Consider the following 17,485-nt stretch of genomic DNA (forward strand, 5'->3'; position numbering starts at 1 on the left):
TAAAACAAAAAATATCGTAAACACTAAGACTTAGTAAATTCAATAAATTCGAAAAACTTGTTATATTAAAACAAACTTCTACCAACCGTAAAATGTAAATGAAAATGTTCTCGCATTATCAGAGATGCAAATGAGTGCACACAAAGAAATACTTTGTCAAAATTGTCAGGTCTGTTGTATGTTAGCAAACAGGAGATTGTTGCGTCTATATTTTAACTTTTTTAAAAAAAATCAAAGTAACTATAACAATTTCGTTGTTGTTTTTGTTAAATGGTCCATAACATGGATGGCCTTTATGAATAATAAACTCTGATTGATACAGCAGTCGGTAAATCACTTTCTAGTTTCCAAATGCCTTGCGCAGGAGGAGAGGAACTCGGATCCCATTGAACTACGTATCCCAGAATGATGTGCGATGTGGATCACGTGTCAGGAGTGGTCGTCACGTGGTGTATGAGTGCAAGCTGCGACTGATCAGGTGAGTGTAATGAAAACCTTTGGTTATACATACCTGCACCGCATACAGGAATAAACACATCGGCACATTATAGACAAAGAAACTGACCCGCAATACCGGTGCACACAGTGACACTTTATGTATAGTCTGTGACTCAACCTTAAAATAGGGAATATAGTACCCACACTATAGCCGGTTCATACACATAGAGGAACACTGTGTGTGTACGCGCTCAACTAAACATGAATTTGCCAAGCAATCAATATACACAATGAAATGAGAATACGCATTAAAAAAAAATCTGATATGCAAAATATACAGAAATAGATAAATACGTTTTGATGTACTATTTGTCCCAAGCAGGAGCTATACACCGAGAAACAAGATGTATACACACAGAGATCCTGGAGAATACAGGAAGATCCTGTATATAGTTAGTCACATAATACCTAAAGACCCGAGACAAAAAAATACCCTTAAACACGTTTAGCAGTTTATCAAAACACTTATCAACAAATGCAATTAAATTTAGTTCATTATTTATTTTGCCACAATTATCTGTGATTTGCAGTTTTTTTCAAATCCTGTGAGAATTGAAAGTGCCTACTCCAAATGTATCACTCTCTAACCCTGTTGATTTCTACATTGTAATTAATCAATGTAGTAACTATGTATATCTCTTCCTTTTGTGACTCCTCGCAGAGGAGGTAAGCAAAGCACATGCTAACAAAAAAACAGCAAAAATGCATTTGAAATGTAGAGTTTGTATGCATAATGTAGAGAAAATGTGTTTTAAATGAGTATTCTGTACTAAACACTGATGTTGAAATGTTTATACCTATTTGAATAGATTTGTATATTTGGCTGCAATTTGGAACTTTTGTATTACTACAAAACTAAACATTTGAAATAAATGGATTCATACAGTTTTTCTTTTAAACATGTTGCTTGTGCATGAACTATAGAAAAAAAAATGCAGATAACATTTTTAATATCAGCTCAAATAACTGTGTGTGCTGGATTTGCAAGTTATGATGATCTGAGAAAATAAATGGAATTTGCTGTACAAATTAATGATGATAATAATAATAGTGATATTCAGCTTACGGTCATGCCATTGTTTAAAGGAACAGTGTGCTGTAACATTGTTTCCCCCTTAATAAGTTTCCAGTGACTAGTGGTACCAGCTGCAGAGTTTACAATGTATGGGACATTGCTCCTTTAGGTATATTTATGTATACGTTTCTGCTAATTAAAACCACAACTAAATTAAATGGGCTGGGTTTGTAGAGAGAGCAGATCTGATTAGATTATCTGTCTTATTATGTACACAATCGCCCTTATCTTTTTTCTCACTGTTTTCTCAAACACCAAATACATAGAGAAAACAATGGAAAATTAACATTTTAGTATCTATATGTCATACATCCACTGGGTGCATAATTTAATTCAAACCTATAGTTTTTCTATAACCAGTACTTAAAGGGACACTGAAGACAATTTTTTTTATTTCGTGATTCAGATAGAGCATGCAATCTTAAGCAACTTTCTAATTTACTCCTATTATCAATTCTACTTCGTTCTCTTTCTATCTTTACTTGAAAAATAAGGCATCTAAGATAAGGAGCCAGCCAATTTTTGGTTCAGTCTCTGGACAGCACTTGTTTATTGGTGGGTGAATTTATCCACCAATCAGCAAGAACAACCCAGGTTGTTCACCAAAAATGGTCTGCATCTAAACTTACATTCTTGCTTTTCAAATAAAGATACCAAGAGAATGAAGAACATTTGATATTAGGGGTAAATTTAGAAAGTTGCTTAAAATTGCATGCTCTATCTGAATCACGAAAGAAAAATTTGGGTTCAGTGTCCCTTTAACTTACTGAAATGTTCCGTATAGGCGGGGATACAACAGGCAAAATCAGCTATTTCAAATTAAAATTAAAACCAAAATAGTATTTTTAAAACTATTTAATACATTTTTGCAGATAAAATACATAGTTGGAAAAATCAAAGTATACTGTATCTTTTAAGTTCTTACTTAAAAGGGACACTGAACCCAATTTTTTTCTTTCATGATTCAGATAGAGCATGCTATTGTAAGCAACTTTCGAATTTACTCCTATTATCAATTTTTCTTCATTCTCTTGGTATCTTTATTTGAAAATCAAGAATGTAAGATTAGATGTCGGCCCATTTTTGGTGAACAACCTGGGTTGTCCTTGCTGATTGGACAGCACCAATAAACAAGTGCTGTCCAGGGTACTAAACCACAAATTGTCTGGTTCCTTAGCTTAGGTGCCTTCTTTTTCAAATAAAGATAGCAAGAGAACGAAGAAAAATTGCTAATAGGAGTAAATTAGAAAGTTGCTTAAAATTGCATGCTCTATATGAATCACAGAAGAAAAAAATTGGGTTCTGTGTCCCTTTAAAGGGACATTTCAGTCAAAATTGAAATGCACATAGATGAATTATATATTTGAAGAAACATATTTGCAATGTACATATATTCTCAAAAATGCATCTAGTAAAAGTTATCACTGTTTTATTGTTTGCTTTTTTCTCTGCACGTGCATGTGAAGCATAGCTAGATATTCTCAGTGCACTAGCACTGTACATACTGCCGCTGTTCAGAGTGCCATTGGGGCTTTTATCATCTCAGCAAATAACAAATTGAATCATTACCAGATGGTACAAACACCTTTGTATCGCTAAGCGAGTGCTGTGTTTAAAATGCTGGTGCACGGTGCATACTTAAATACACTTTTGAAACGGCTATAGCTTTTGTTAGAAGCATTTTTGCTAACACATGTATATTACTGAAATGCATCCATGTGGTTTGCAATTTTGACTGGAATGTCCCTTTAATATTGGCTTAATTTTAGTAGGGTGGTCAGTAAAAATCTGCTGAGTGGTGTGCTCATTAAAAAGGTCCTGGGGGAACATTGCATATACGTAATCCCAAGATAATGATACACACAAACCAAAGAGAGAGATCCAAGAATAAATGCACCTTGTTTCACTTGCACATACGCCTTAGAGCAGTGTTTTTCAACCAGTGTGCCGTGGCACACTAGTGTGCCGTGAGAGATCCTCAGGTGTGCCACGGCAGACTGACAACAGTGTGACATCTTTTAAACTTTGCTTGTTTTTTACTCCCAGTGCAGGGGTAGTTTGTAGGAGGCATGGCATAACAGCACAATACATACAGTATGTGTGTGTTTTTGTGTATGTGTATATATATATGCTGTATTAGGCTACAATGTGTGATTTTTTTTAAAATTTTGGGATGGTGGTGTGCCACAGGATTTTTTTAATGTAAAAAAGTGTGCCACGGCAAAAAAAAGGTTAAAAATCACTGCCTTAGAGATACACACAGATAAGAGGTGCCTCTAATGAGAGTGAAACACACACAGAAGAATCCAGGATTGAAAGAAACAAACACTCACTATTCTAGGACAGACACAGGGCAAGTAACATACATAATACAGATTCCTGGATATTTTTTTCTCACATATATGGTAACTAAACTCTCAGACTTATTAAGAGCCTTCATTTAGTTTTGTTTAGCGTTTTGTTGATTTTGTCATTATTAAAGGGTTAGTCAGCTCCAAAATTGTTGTTGTTTAAAAAAGATAGATAATCTCTTTATTGCCCATTCCCCAGTTTTACACAGCCAACAAAGTTATAGTAAAATACTTTTTACCTCTGTGAATACTTTGTATCTAAGCAACTTCTGACAGCCCCCTGATCACATGGCTATTTATAAATTTTCTATTGTCTTGCATTTTAGCCAATTAGTACTGGTTCATGCACAACTCCACCGGAGAGAGCACAATGTTATCTGTATGGCACAAATTAATTAGCAGTCTCTTGTTGTAAAAAGCATGTGATAAGAGGCTGTCTGTAGTGGCTTACAAACAGGCAGACATTTAGAGGTCTTTGGTTGTGCAAAGCTGGGGAATGGGTAGTAATAGCGTTATCTATCTTTTAAACAATAACTATTTTGGTGTAGACTTTAACTTTAGCCACAAATACTCCATTTGTTTTTAAGGTTATATGTTGTACACTTTGGGCTCGATTTATCAAGCCATGGCGGAAAGGGACGTACATATGTGCCCCTGCTCGCCTCTGCAGGCAGCAATCTGCAGGCAGTATTCAGTATTGAACAAAAGCGCTATTTTGCATTTGTATGCAACACTGCCCCCTACTTGCGCACAGCCAATCACGTGCGGGTAGGAGCTGTCAATCTCCCCAGTCAGATGAGACCGGGGAGTTTGAAATTCTCCACCTAGGCCGCTGCTTGATAAATAAAGACTGCAGGTTCTCTTGTGAGAACCTGCAGTCGTAGCGAGGTGAAGGGCTTGATAAATCAAGCCCTTAACGTCTGATGAAAGGGTGGATTAGATCTTACAGGGGCATTGCAATCAATTTTTATCTTGGTTTCATCTACTCTACAAGATGGCATTTGAGTATATATTTGTTTTTATTTATTTTTAATGCACGCTCCTGTCCTGAATAAATCAGTGATTTCTTATTACACTTGCAGAGATGTCTCTCCACCAGTAATGCAGAGCTGTCCTTACCAACTAGCGAGGAATAGTTAGTAGTGCAAAACTAAAACTGCTGTATCATTATAATTAAAACTTTACATGCTCTAAGTCATTACAGCAAGTCATTTTAAGACTATGTTGAAAAATAAAATGACAGAGGTGCCATAAGGCCTAGTACAGTCTGTACATCAGATAATAAAGTATGATAATACAGTGCACTCACGTGTAATAAAGCACACGGGGTGGGACTGATGAAACAGCCTTACAGCGGAGAAACGCGTTTTGTTTTTATGCCTTTTAATAAACAATAGTTTTATTGGTATCTACTCTTGCTACTGTTTGGTCAGCTTGATGCTGCACTAACCATTATTCAGTCTTGTTCGTAATACCTAAGTGAAGACTGTGATTCCTGGTTCCTGTGAACCATGTATTGAGCACCTGTGTGTGCTTTATTAAACGTGAGTGCACCACTGTATTACCATTCCTTATTATCTGATGTACAGACAAGCAGCACTGGGGGGGGGAAGACAAAACGCATTTTTTTCCTTGCAAGGTGTTTTTAAGGGAGGGACTTGTCTACTAGAAAATAAACTTTATTAGGGGTCTCTAGACATAGCAGACTTTTTTTACAGAGCATAAAATGTCCCATTCTTAAACAAATCCCCATGTATTGTGTTTGAACTTTTTTGTTTGTTTAAAGATCTACTTCTTTGTGGCATGTGATCCTCTTTAAAGAGCCTGTGGCTAGTGAGGGAGCTGAGATTGAGGGATTTAAAACAGCAACCCCCTATCCAGCTCCCTTACCTGCCTGTCATTTAGCTGCCCTGTCCCCACTGTGATGTCACCATGCAGGGGAATCGCTCATCTGGTGCTGTGATCAGCGATTCCCGTTCTCGTCATTCCCAGGCAAGCGGTTAAACAACTTTCTAATTTACTTCTTTTAACACATTTTCTTTGTTCTATTGGTATCTTTTGTTGAAAAGCAGGGACCTAAGCTAAGTAAGGAGCGTTTATGTGTCTGGAGCACTATATGGCAGCAGTTTTGTATTAAAGTGATCCATTTGCTAGAGCACTATACGGCAGCACTATTTCTTGCCATGTAGTGTTGCAGACACCTACCTTGATAACTCTTTAACAAAGAATACCATGGGAACGAAGCAGATTTGATAATAGAAGTATATTGGAAACCTTTTTAAAAATGTACGCACTGTCTGAATCACAAACCACTTTTTGGTTTCATATCCCTTTAATATTAGTGTAAAAAGTTGACTTACTACTTTGCAATAAATCTAGTCGGTTTGTTCAGATGGCTGCCCCTTAGCACAATCAGGATTTTCACCAGACTTGTCAAGTAAGGATGAGTTGACCTATTAGCAGTGATTACTTTGTCAGCAATTTCCATTCCATAAAAGGTTATAATTTCCTGCTTGAAACTGGAATGTGTGCCCTTTGGCTTATTAGAAGAGGAACTTGTAGACAGGCGTGCAATTTTTATTTGACGGCATCAGCAAACATTTCTCTAGTAGTCTAGAAGAGATGCAGGCTCTTGCTATGGTGATACATACACTTACGGACCCTATAGGTTGTACCCGAAACAGTAAATTGTTAGGCAGGGAATAAATATATTTATGTTTGTACTTAAATATGGGTGTGGAACTTTAGAGGATGGTTTGACAGTTTTATTTAATATTTAGGAACTTGCCAAATACTTTTTAGGAGCCAAGCATCTAAAAAGTTAGTAGCCAGCAAGAATATTCTAGGAGCCCTAACTTTCTAGTTGTTAGAATTTGTCAAGCCTTGATCTAGTGGTTTATATTCACTTGTGGCGCTTATTTTTTAATTATGGTTTACTATCATACACCTTACAGGGTAGCAATCACTCTCCCTAGAAGTTTCTCATTAGCAGCGTTATTTAGCCATAATATTGTGAATGTGACAAATCCTCTGCCCACATCATTGTAAACAACTGAATTAAAATGTTTAGCTATGCATAGTTAAACGACTTTGCAATATACTTTAATTATTAGGTGGGCGAGCAACTAAGTTTGTGGCAACCTGTTGTTATTATTATCCCACCACTTTTAAAATGGTCTCATAAAATATAAATCGCTTATTGTAAATGCTTGAAATTTGGTATGTTATTACTACTACTACTACTGCTGCTACAATTCATGCAACATAAACTTTGTAGGTCACATGGTCTGGCAGCCATATTGTTTTTTTGTCACAAATCATTTAAAAATCTTCTGCTCCACAACCGCTAATGCTACAAAGTGAAACTTGCTGTGGTAACTTACATTGTAACTCTGATTCACTCATTTGAAATCGATCGGTCGCATGGTGACCCAACCGATTTTGGCGTTGTTCAAAAAGCATCTAGGCTTTTCTTCTCTGAAACCACTGTTCTTGAAATAGTTCTCTACCAAGTTTGTTAAAATGGCTCTTTTTCAGAAATAAGCATGGCTGAAACAAATCATTAACTTTTCAGTTGTGCGCCAAAAAAAAAATGGCTGCCAGGCATTGTGACCTATATTGCAGAGTATGGTGTTTTATTTTATTTTGTACACATGATTTAAAAAAAAATTACAAATCTCTTTTGTTTCGCAAACCGCTAATAGTAGAGATGTAAAACTTTGTGTGAAATTTTGTACTGGTGTCATTGGTTTGGATCCCTACCAAACTTATTTAAATTGTGATTGTACCGTACTCAAGATGGTTGCCATGTCTAAAATGTGTGCACACTTTATTCAAGTGTAGTCAAACTTGAAAATGTTGTAATAGTAGTAACACAAATACATAGAAATACTCACACTTGGATACACACTCACACAGACACTCACAGAAAAAACTCACAAGGACACTCACAGAAAAAAACTCACAAAGACACCCACAGAAAAAAACTCACAAAGACATCCACAGAAAAAAAACTCACAAAGACACCCACAGAAAAAAACTCACAAAGACACCCACAGAAAAAAACTCACAAAGACACCTAACGGCCTAAACACTAATTTCAAGTTTAGGTGGTTGAGTATTGGGTTGGTGATTTCCAGAAAGGTCTCATTAAGAACAAATTGTAAGATTATTCAACAGGAAGGTCAAACTTTACACACAGGCACCCAGATACCCACAGAAACGCCCACACACACTCAAAAGACTCAGACACCAACACTCACACAAACACACACAGACACATACAAACCTACAAAAACACAAACATACATAGATACACAAACATCCACACAAAAACACACATAAATAACCACAGTTAGACACTCAGACACATTAATTTTTAAGTGAATACAAATGAGCATTGCTTTTGCTATACTGTATAGCAATCATGTTGTCATGCAATAGTGAGGCAGAGAGAGGGAAAGGATAGAAATGGGGGGGGGGGGGTAGAGACACAAAAAGGGAGAGAGAGTGGAGAAAGAAGAGAGCTGAGAAAATAAATAAGATAGTGAAAATATAGTACAGACAGATTGGATAAAGAAGAAAGATGGCATAGAGAGAGAGGGTAGACAGGGAGCAGGGGAAGGGAGATAAGTAAAAAAAAAGCTGAGAGAGTAAGAAGAGATAAAAGAGAGGAGAAAGTGAGGAGGGAAATAAGAAAATAATGAGAGAGCAAGCCATGTATTATTTCTTGTCTTAATTGGGCACAATTTATAGTTAATAAAAATAATTTACATTTCCAGGAGCAAAGGGTTTAAAAAAATACAAAAAACCTGTATCCTGCAGGTAGTGATGCTCAGAGCACCTGTCCAGGTTAGGTCAGAAGCACATGTCAAATAACAGGATACCATTTACAATAAACAGAGATTACTCAGGTCAGCGTCCCCCTGGCCCTTCTTACCTTTAGTTGATTTTTTTTTCTGCACAATGTTCTGTCTCATCTGAGACACTGTAAGTGCCACGTCCGGACAGAGAAGGAGGGGGAGAGGATGTCAGAGGGGGGCCTCATGAAGGCTAAAAACAGTATGGCATCACCCAGTCAGTGACGGGCCCTTCTGGTCACGTGGCCGCCGACTGGAGTCACCCCCTTTCACCCCCTGATGGCGGCCCTGCCAAACATGACTCCTATCCACAAATAATTTTAGAATTGCTACCCAAAAATATTAAGGGCTTGTAATCAGCAAAAAAAAAGGTCTATTGCTTTCCACGACTTCTATAAGAAACAAATTTATATAGTTCTGACACAAGAAACTCATTTAAAAAAATTGAATGAACCTTAATTGTTTACTTTATATTATGATCAGAATGGTCTTAGCTCAGGAGTGTTTATCTCATTTAGACCAGGTACCGCATTTGACCATCTTCAAAACCTTAGTGATATTTTGGTAGGCCTCTTACAGTTATGAATATTTATGCTCCAAACCGACCTGCTCCATCCTTTTTTTCGGAATGCTTTAAACAAATTCATTAACATAGCTAAAGGCCCCATCATTATTGGTGGGTATTTTAACTTTCCCTTATGCCCGGCAGTAGATACCACTTCAGGGAAATCATATATTCGATTACAACAGATTAAAGCCAATTGGTAAGCCCCTGATTGACACATGGGGGGTTACACATCTTACTTTGAGATTATATTTTTTTTTCTAGTCCACAACGAATGTAGTCATGTTTGTATTAAGTGATCAATCCCTTTTGCCCTCTCATATTGGCTCCAAAATATCTGATCCCTTGGTCGGATTTGGGTTTGGTAAAACCCAAATTTTTTCTTTCATTATTTTGAAAGAGCATGCAATTTTAAACAACTTTCAAATTTACTTCTATTATCTAATTTGCTTAATTCTCATGATATCCTTTCCTGATAGGCTCAGTAGCTGCTGATTGCTGGCTGCACATAGATGCCTCATGATTGGCTCACCCATGTGAATTGTCGTTTCTTCAAAAAAGGATATCTAAAGAATGAAGCAAACAAGATAATAGAAGTAAATTGGAATGTTGTTTAAAATTGTATTCTCTATCTGAATCATAAAAGAAAAAAAAAATAGGTTTAGTGTCCCTTTAATTATACTATTTTTTTTTTTTTACAAAAGATGCTTTTTACATCACAAAGTAACATAATTTATGTAAGAACTTACCTGATAAATTCATTTCTTTCATATTAGCAAGAGTCCATGAGCTAGTGACGTATGGGATATACATTCCTACCAGGAGGGGCAAAGTTTCCCAAACCTCAAAATGCCTATAAATACACCCCTCACCACACCCACAATTCAGTTTAACGAATAGCCAAGAAGTGGGGTGATAAAAAAGTGCGAAAGCATATAAAATAAGGAATTTGAATAATTGTGCTTTATACAAAAATCATAACCACCCCAAAAAAAGGGCAGGCCTCATGGACTCTTGCTAATATGAAAGAAATGAATTTATCAGGTAAGTTCTTACATAAATTATGTTTTCTTTCATGTAATTAGCAAGAGTCCATGAGCTAGTGACGTATGGGATAATGATTACCCAAGATGTGGATCTTTCCACGCAAGAGTCACTAGAGAGGGAGGGATAAAATAAAGACAGCCAATTCCTGCTGAAAATAATCCACACCCAAAATAAAGTTTAATGAAAAACATAAGCAGAAGATTCAAACTGAAACCGCTGCCTGAAGTACTTTTCTACCAAAAACTGCTTCAGAAGAAGAAAATACATCAAAATGGTAGAATTTAGTAAAAGTATGCAAAGAGGACCAAGTTGCTGCTTTGCAAATCTGATCAATCGAAGCTTCATTCCTAAACGCCCAGGAAGTAGAAACTGACCTAGTAGAATGAGCTGTAATCCTTTGAGGCGGAGTTTTACCCGACTCAACATAGGCAAGATGAATTAAAGATTTCAACCAAGATGCCAAAGAAATGGCAGAAGCTTTCTGGCCTTTTCTAGAACCGGAAAAGATAACAAATAAACTAGAAGTCTTTCGGAAAGACTTAGTAGCTTCAACATAATATTTCAAAGCTCTAACAACATCCAAAGAATGCAATGATTTCTCCTTAGAATTCTTAGGATTAGGACAAAATGAAGGAACCACAATTTCTCTACTAATGTTGTTAGAATTCACAACTTTAGGTAGAAATTCAAAAGAAGTTCGCAACACTGCCTTATCCTGATGAAAAATCAGAAAAGGAGACTCACAAGAAAGAGCAGATAATTCAGAAACTCTTCTGGCAGAAGAGATTGCCAAAAGGAACAAAACTTTCCAAGAAAGTAATTTAATGTCCAATGAATGCATAGGTTCAAACGGAGGAGCTTGAAGAGCCCCCAGAACCAAATTCAAACTCCAAGGAGGAGAAATTGACTTAATGACAGGTTTTATACGAACCAAAGCTTGTACAAAACAATGAATATCAGGAAGATTAGCAATCTTTCTGTGAAAAAGAACAGAAAGAGCAGAGATTTGTCCTTTCAAAGAACTTGCGGACAAACCTTTATCTAAACCATCCTGAAGAAACTGTAAAATTCTCGGAATTCTAAAAGAATGCCAAGAAAAATGATGAGAAAGACACCAAGAAATATAAGTCTTCCAGACTCTATAATATATCTCTCTGGATACAGATTTACGAGCCTGTAACATAGTATTAATCACAGAGTCAGAGAAACCTCTTTGACCAAGAATCAAGCGTTCAATCTCCATACCTTTTAAATTTAAGGATTTGAGATCCTGATGGAAAAAAGGACCTTGCGACAGAAGGTCTGGTCGTAGCGGAAGAGTCCACGGATGGCAAGAGGCCATCCGGACAAGATCCGCATACCAAAACCTGTGAGGCCATGCCGGAGCTACCAGCAGAACAAACGAGCATTCCTTCAGAATCTTGGAGATTACTCTTGGAAGAAGAACTAGAGGCGGAAAGATATAAGCAGGATGATACTTCCAAGGAAGTGATAATGCATCCACTGCTTCCGCCTGAGGATCCCGGGATCTGGACAGATACCTGGGAAGTTTCTTGTTTAGATGAGACGCCATCAGATCTATTTCTGGAAGCTCCCACATTTGAACAATCTGAAGAAATACCTCTGGGTGAAGAGACCATTCGCCCGGATGCAACGTTTGGCGACTGAGATAATCCGCTTCCCAATTGTCTATACCTGGGATATGAACTGCAGATATTAGACAGGAGCTGGATTCCGCCCAAACCAGAATTCGAGATACTTCTTTCATAGCCAGAGGACTGTGAGTCCCTCCTTGATGATTGATGTATGCCACAGTAGTGACATTGTCTGTCTGAAAATAAATGAACGATTCTCTCTTCAGAAGAGGCCAAGACTGAAGAGCTCTGAAAATTGCACGGAGTTCCAAAATATTGATCGGTAATCTCACCTCCTGAGATTCCCAAACTCCTTGTGCCGTCAGAGATCCCCACACAGCTCCCCAACCTGTGAGACTTGCATCTGTTGAAATTACAGTCCAGGTCGGAAGCACAAAAGAAGCCCCCTGAATTAAACGATGGTGATCTGTCCACCACGTTAGAGAGTGTCGTACAATCGGTTTTAAAGATATTAATTGAGATATCTTTGTGTAATCCTTGCACCATTGATTCAGCATACAGAGCTGAAGAGGTCGCATGTGAAAACGAGCAAAGGGGATCGCGTCCGATGCAGCAGTCATAAGACCTAGAATTTCCATGCATAAGGCTACCGAAGGGAATGATTGTGACTGAAGGTTTCGACAAGCTGAAATCAATTTTAGACGTCTCTTGTCTGTTAAAGACAGAGTCATGGACACTGAATCTATCTGGAAACCCAGAAAGGTTACCCTTGTCTGAGGAATCAATGAACTTTTTGGTGAATTGATCCTCCAACCATGATCTTGAAGAAACAACACAAGTCGATTCGTATGAGATTCTGCTAAATGTAAAGACTAAGCAAGTACCAAGATATCGTCCAAATAAGGAAATACCACAATACCCTGTTCTCTGATTACAGACAGAAGGGCACCGAGAACCTTTGTAAAAATTCTTGGAGCTGTAGCTAGGACAAACGGCAGAGCCACAAACTGGTAATGCTTGTCCAGAAAAGAGAATCTCAGGAACTGATAATGATCTGGATGAATCGGAATATGCAGATATGCATCCTGTAAATCTATTGTGTACATATAATGCCCTTGCTGAACAAAAGGCAAGATAGTCCTTACAGTTACCATTTTGAACGTTGGTATCCTTACATAACGATTCAATATTTTTAGATCCAGAACTGGTCTGAAGGAATTCTCCTTCTTTGGTACAATGAAGAGATTTGAATAAAACCCCATCCCCTGTTCTGGAACTGGCATAATTACTCCAGCCAACTCTAGATCTGAAACACAATTCAGGAATGCTTGAGCTTTCACTGGGACACAGGAAAGAAAAAATCTCTTTGCAGGAGGTCTTATCTTGAAACCAATTCTGTACCCTTCTGAAACAATGTTCTGAATCCAAAGATTGTGAACAGAATTGATCCAAATTTCTTTGAAAAAACGTAACCTGCCCCCTACCAGCTGAGCTGGAATGAGGGCTGCACCTTTATGTGGACTTAGAAGCAGGCTTTGTCTTTCTAGAAGGCTTGGATTTATTCCAGACTGGAGATGGTTTCCAAACTGAAACTGCTCCTGAGGATGAAGGATCAGGCTTTTGTTCTTTGTTGAAACGAAAGGAACGAAAACGATTATTAGCCCTGTTTTTACCCTTAGATTTTTTATCCTGTGGTAAAAAAGTTCCTTTCCCACCAGTAACAGTTGAAATAATAGAATCCAACTGAGAACCAAATAATTTGTTACCCTGGAAAGAAATGGAAAGTAGAGTTGATTTAGAAGCCATATCAGCATTCCAAGTTTTAAGCCATAAAGCTCTTCTAGCTAAAATAGCTAGAGACATAAACCTGACATCAACTCTGATAATATCAAAAATGGCATCACAGATAAAATTATTAGCATGCTGAAGAAGAATAATAATATTATGAGAATCATGATCTGTTACTTGTTGCGCTAAAGTCTCCAACCAAAAAGTGGAAGCTGCAGCAACATCAGCCAATGATATAGCAGGTCTAAGAAGATTACCTGAACACAGATAAGCTTTTCTTAGAAAGGATTCAATTTTCCTATCTAAAGGATCTTTAAACGAAGTACCATCTGACGTAGGAATAGTAGTACGTTTAGCAAGGGTAGAAATAGCCCCATCGACTTTAGGGATTTTGTCCCAAAATTCTAATCTGTCAGACGGCACAGGATATAATTGCTTAAAACGTTTAGAAGGAGTAAATGAATTACCCAATTTATCCCATTCTCTGGAAATTACTTCAGAAATAGCATTAGGAACAGGAAAAACTTCTGGAATAACCACAGGAGATTTAAATACCTTATCTAAACGTTTAGAATTAGTATCAAGAGGACCAGAATCCTCTATTTCTAAAGCAATTAGTACTTCTTTCAGTAAAGAACGAATAAATTCCATTTTAAATAAATATGAAGATTTATCAGCATCAATCTCTGAGACAGAATCCTCTGAACCAGAAGAGTCATCAGAATCAGAATGATGATGTTCATTTAAAAATTCATCTGTAGAGAGAGAAGTTTTAAAAGATTTTTTATGTTTACTAGAAGGAGAAATAACAGACATAGCCTTCTTGATGGATTCAGAAACAAAATCTCTAATGTTATCAGGAACATTCTGCACCTTAGATGTTGAAGGAACTGCAACAGGCAATGGTACATTACTAAAGGAAATATTATCTGCTTTAACAAGTTTGTCATGACAATTAATACAAACAACAGCCGGAGGAATAGCTACCAAAAGTTTACAGCAGATACACTTAGCTTTGGTAGTTCCAGCACTAGACAGCGATTTTCCTGAAGTATCTTCTGACTCAGATGCAACGTGAGACATCTTGCAATATGTAAGAGAAAAAACAACATATAAAGCAAAATTGATCAAATTCCTTAAATGACAGTTTCAGGAATGGGAAAAAATGCCAATAAACAAGCTTCTAGTAACCAGAAGCAAAGAAAAAATGAGACTGAAATAATGTGGAGACAAAAGCGACGCCCATATTTTTTGGCGCCAAATAAGACACCCACATTATTTGGCGCCTAAATGCTTTTTGGCGCCAAAAATGACGCCACATCCGGAACGCCGACATTTTTGGCGCAAAAGGACGTCAAAAAATTACGCAACTTCCGGCGACACGTATGACGCCGGAAACAGAAAATATTTTTTGCGCCAAAAAAGTCCGCGCCAAGAATGACGCAATAAAATGAAGCATTTTCAGCCCCCGCGAGCCTAACAGCCCACAGGGAAAAAAGAGTCAAATTTTAAGGTAAGAAAAAAATTGATTCAAATGCATTATCCCAAATATGAAACTGACTGTCTGAAAATAAGGAATGTTGAACATCCTGAGTCAAGGCAAATAAATGTTTGAATACATATATTTAGAACTTTATAAATAAAGTGCCCAACCAAAGCTTAGAGTGTCACAGAAAATAAGATTTACTTACCCCAGGACACTCATCTACATGTTTGTAGAAAGCCAAACCAGTACTGAAACGAAAATCAGCAGAGGTAATGGTATATAAATAAGAGTATATTGTCGATCTGAAAAGGGAGGTAAGAGATGAATCTCTACGACCGATAACAGAGAACCTATGAAATAGACCCCGTAGAAGGAGAGCACTGCATTCAAAATAGGCAATACTCTCCTCACATCCCTCTGACATTCACTGCACGCTGAGAGGAAAACCGGGCTCCAACCTGCTGCGGAGCGCATATCAACGTAGAATCTAGCACAAACTTACTTCACCACCTCCATAGGAGGCAAAGTTTGTAAAACTGAATTGTGGGTGTGGTGAGGGGTGTATTTATAGGCATTTTGAGGTTTGGGAAACTTTGCCCCTCCTGGTAGGAATGTATATCCCATACGTCACTAGCTCATGGACTCTTGCTAATTACATGAAAGAAATAAACATATCAGATATTTACATCATATCCAACATTTTTGGGTTATCAGGAAAATTCAGTCCTCATTTTTCGACCCCTTGAGTTAAATTGTTCACTCTTGGACCTATGATGGTGTGTGGATTCAAAGCTAGGGGTTTTAATAACAGGAAAACAAAAAAGAAAATATTACATCTCAAGAAGGTTAACATAATAAGTTGAATAAATGAGAAAAGGAGATGCAATTAACAAGACCCTTGCACTCCAACATAAGACATCAACTCCTTCACTAATATACGTGGGTGAGGCATTCAATTATTCGTATTAAGCCCAACTTACATATGACTAGTTTTCATAAGTGATCTATTCAAATAAAAAAAGGTCTAAATTTGTTTGCGACATTTAGCTTTTTATATACATATGAAGGAGTGGGAAACAGTATTGTTCTGCGGCGACATTACTTGGCTGTAGCCAGAAGGCCATGCAATGATATTATATAATTATATAAAGTGGGTAAATACATAACATGATGGGAAGCTCCCAGTTCTTGCATGTAGTGTTTTATTTGCAAAAAATCTTAACAATCCCTCTTGTGCACTGCCTCGGCCACACCAGAGGGAGTGAAATACACATGTATTGTATACGCCATATATGCTCAACAGAAACCAATATCACTTTGTTGACTATATATAGAGGGGTTGGATGTTTCTATATGCCATATGCCCACACTAGGTATCATGTTCAGAGATTATATTATCTGTATGTTGCACGAGTTGTATATGAGCGTACATGCATAAACAGTACAAATTTAAACTAGAATATTAAAGTTATTTCTAAAGCTTTATCTTAGCCCCACGTTATAGATATAATTTCTGTATTTAAATGAATATGGATGTATAAACATAAACAGGACGAGCATAAAAACCAGATAACAAAACAATGATGGTATTGGGTGTATCAGTTATTTTAAAGCTAGAAATTGATTATTTTAAGAGAGAGTACACAAACAATCAACAATAATTCTGTCAGGATAAACAGGGTTATAAGAGTAAATGTGTGCCACTTGCACGTTATTAACCTGCAGAGATTGCTTGCGGACAATACCAGTCCTTTAAGAGTGCCTGTCATTGCTTCTGCTTGTGAACAGTGCGGTAGTCTGGTGTTTGCAAGTGAAGAGGGCCCTGTGTACAGGCAAGTGAGCCATTTTTGCAGACTGGGTTGTAATTTAGGGGTGTCGCTTATTGGTATTTTGAGTGAATGTTCGTATTTTTGTTGATCCGGCGGTATATTGAATGTATCGACCTCCCAAGTGGAGCCTATGTTACTGGCCAGAGTAATACTCAATGCTGCAAGATCTATTGTCTTCGGGTCTGTGGCTCCTCGGGAGTCCCCTCCAAGCTCCCACAGCAGCGCCGCCGCCCCAAAGTACTGTTCAATACCTGATGGCCATTTTAGGCGGCTGTTATTTTTTGGTGTCGATGTTATGGGGAAGGATACCTCTCTTTTATCTACCTTGCTGATTGCTATACCTCCTCTTAAGGTAGGAATCTGTTTTTTTTTCAGATCAGCTATAGGCGCCA

The 17,485-nt window shown here is 37.5% G+C and overlaps 1 protein-coding gene across 1 annotated transcript in view; it reads left to right on the top strand.

The window, feature by feature from the left end:
- Positions 1–255: 255 nt before the first annotated feature.
- Positions 256–17,485, top strand: part of SLC38A7 (solute carrier family 38 member 7) — a 63,435-nt gene continuing 46,205 nt past the window's right edge. The window contains exon 1 of the mRNA XM_053719508.1: positions 256–478. The gene's annotated coding sequence lies outside the window, so the exon portion shown is untranslated. The remainder of the gene's footprint in view (positions 479–17,485) is intronic.

Source organism: Bombina bombina, chromosome 1 (genome assembly GCF_027579735.1).
Source record: "Bombina bombina isolate aBomBom1 chromosome 1, aBomBom1.pri, whole genome shotgun sequence".
Lineage (NCBI taxonomy): Eukaryota > Metazoa > Chordata > Amphibia > Anura > Bombinatoridae > Bombina > Bombina bombina.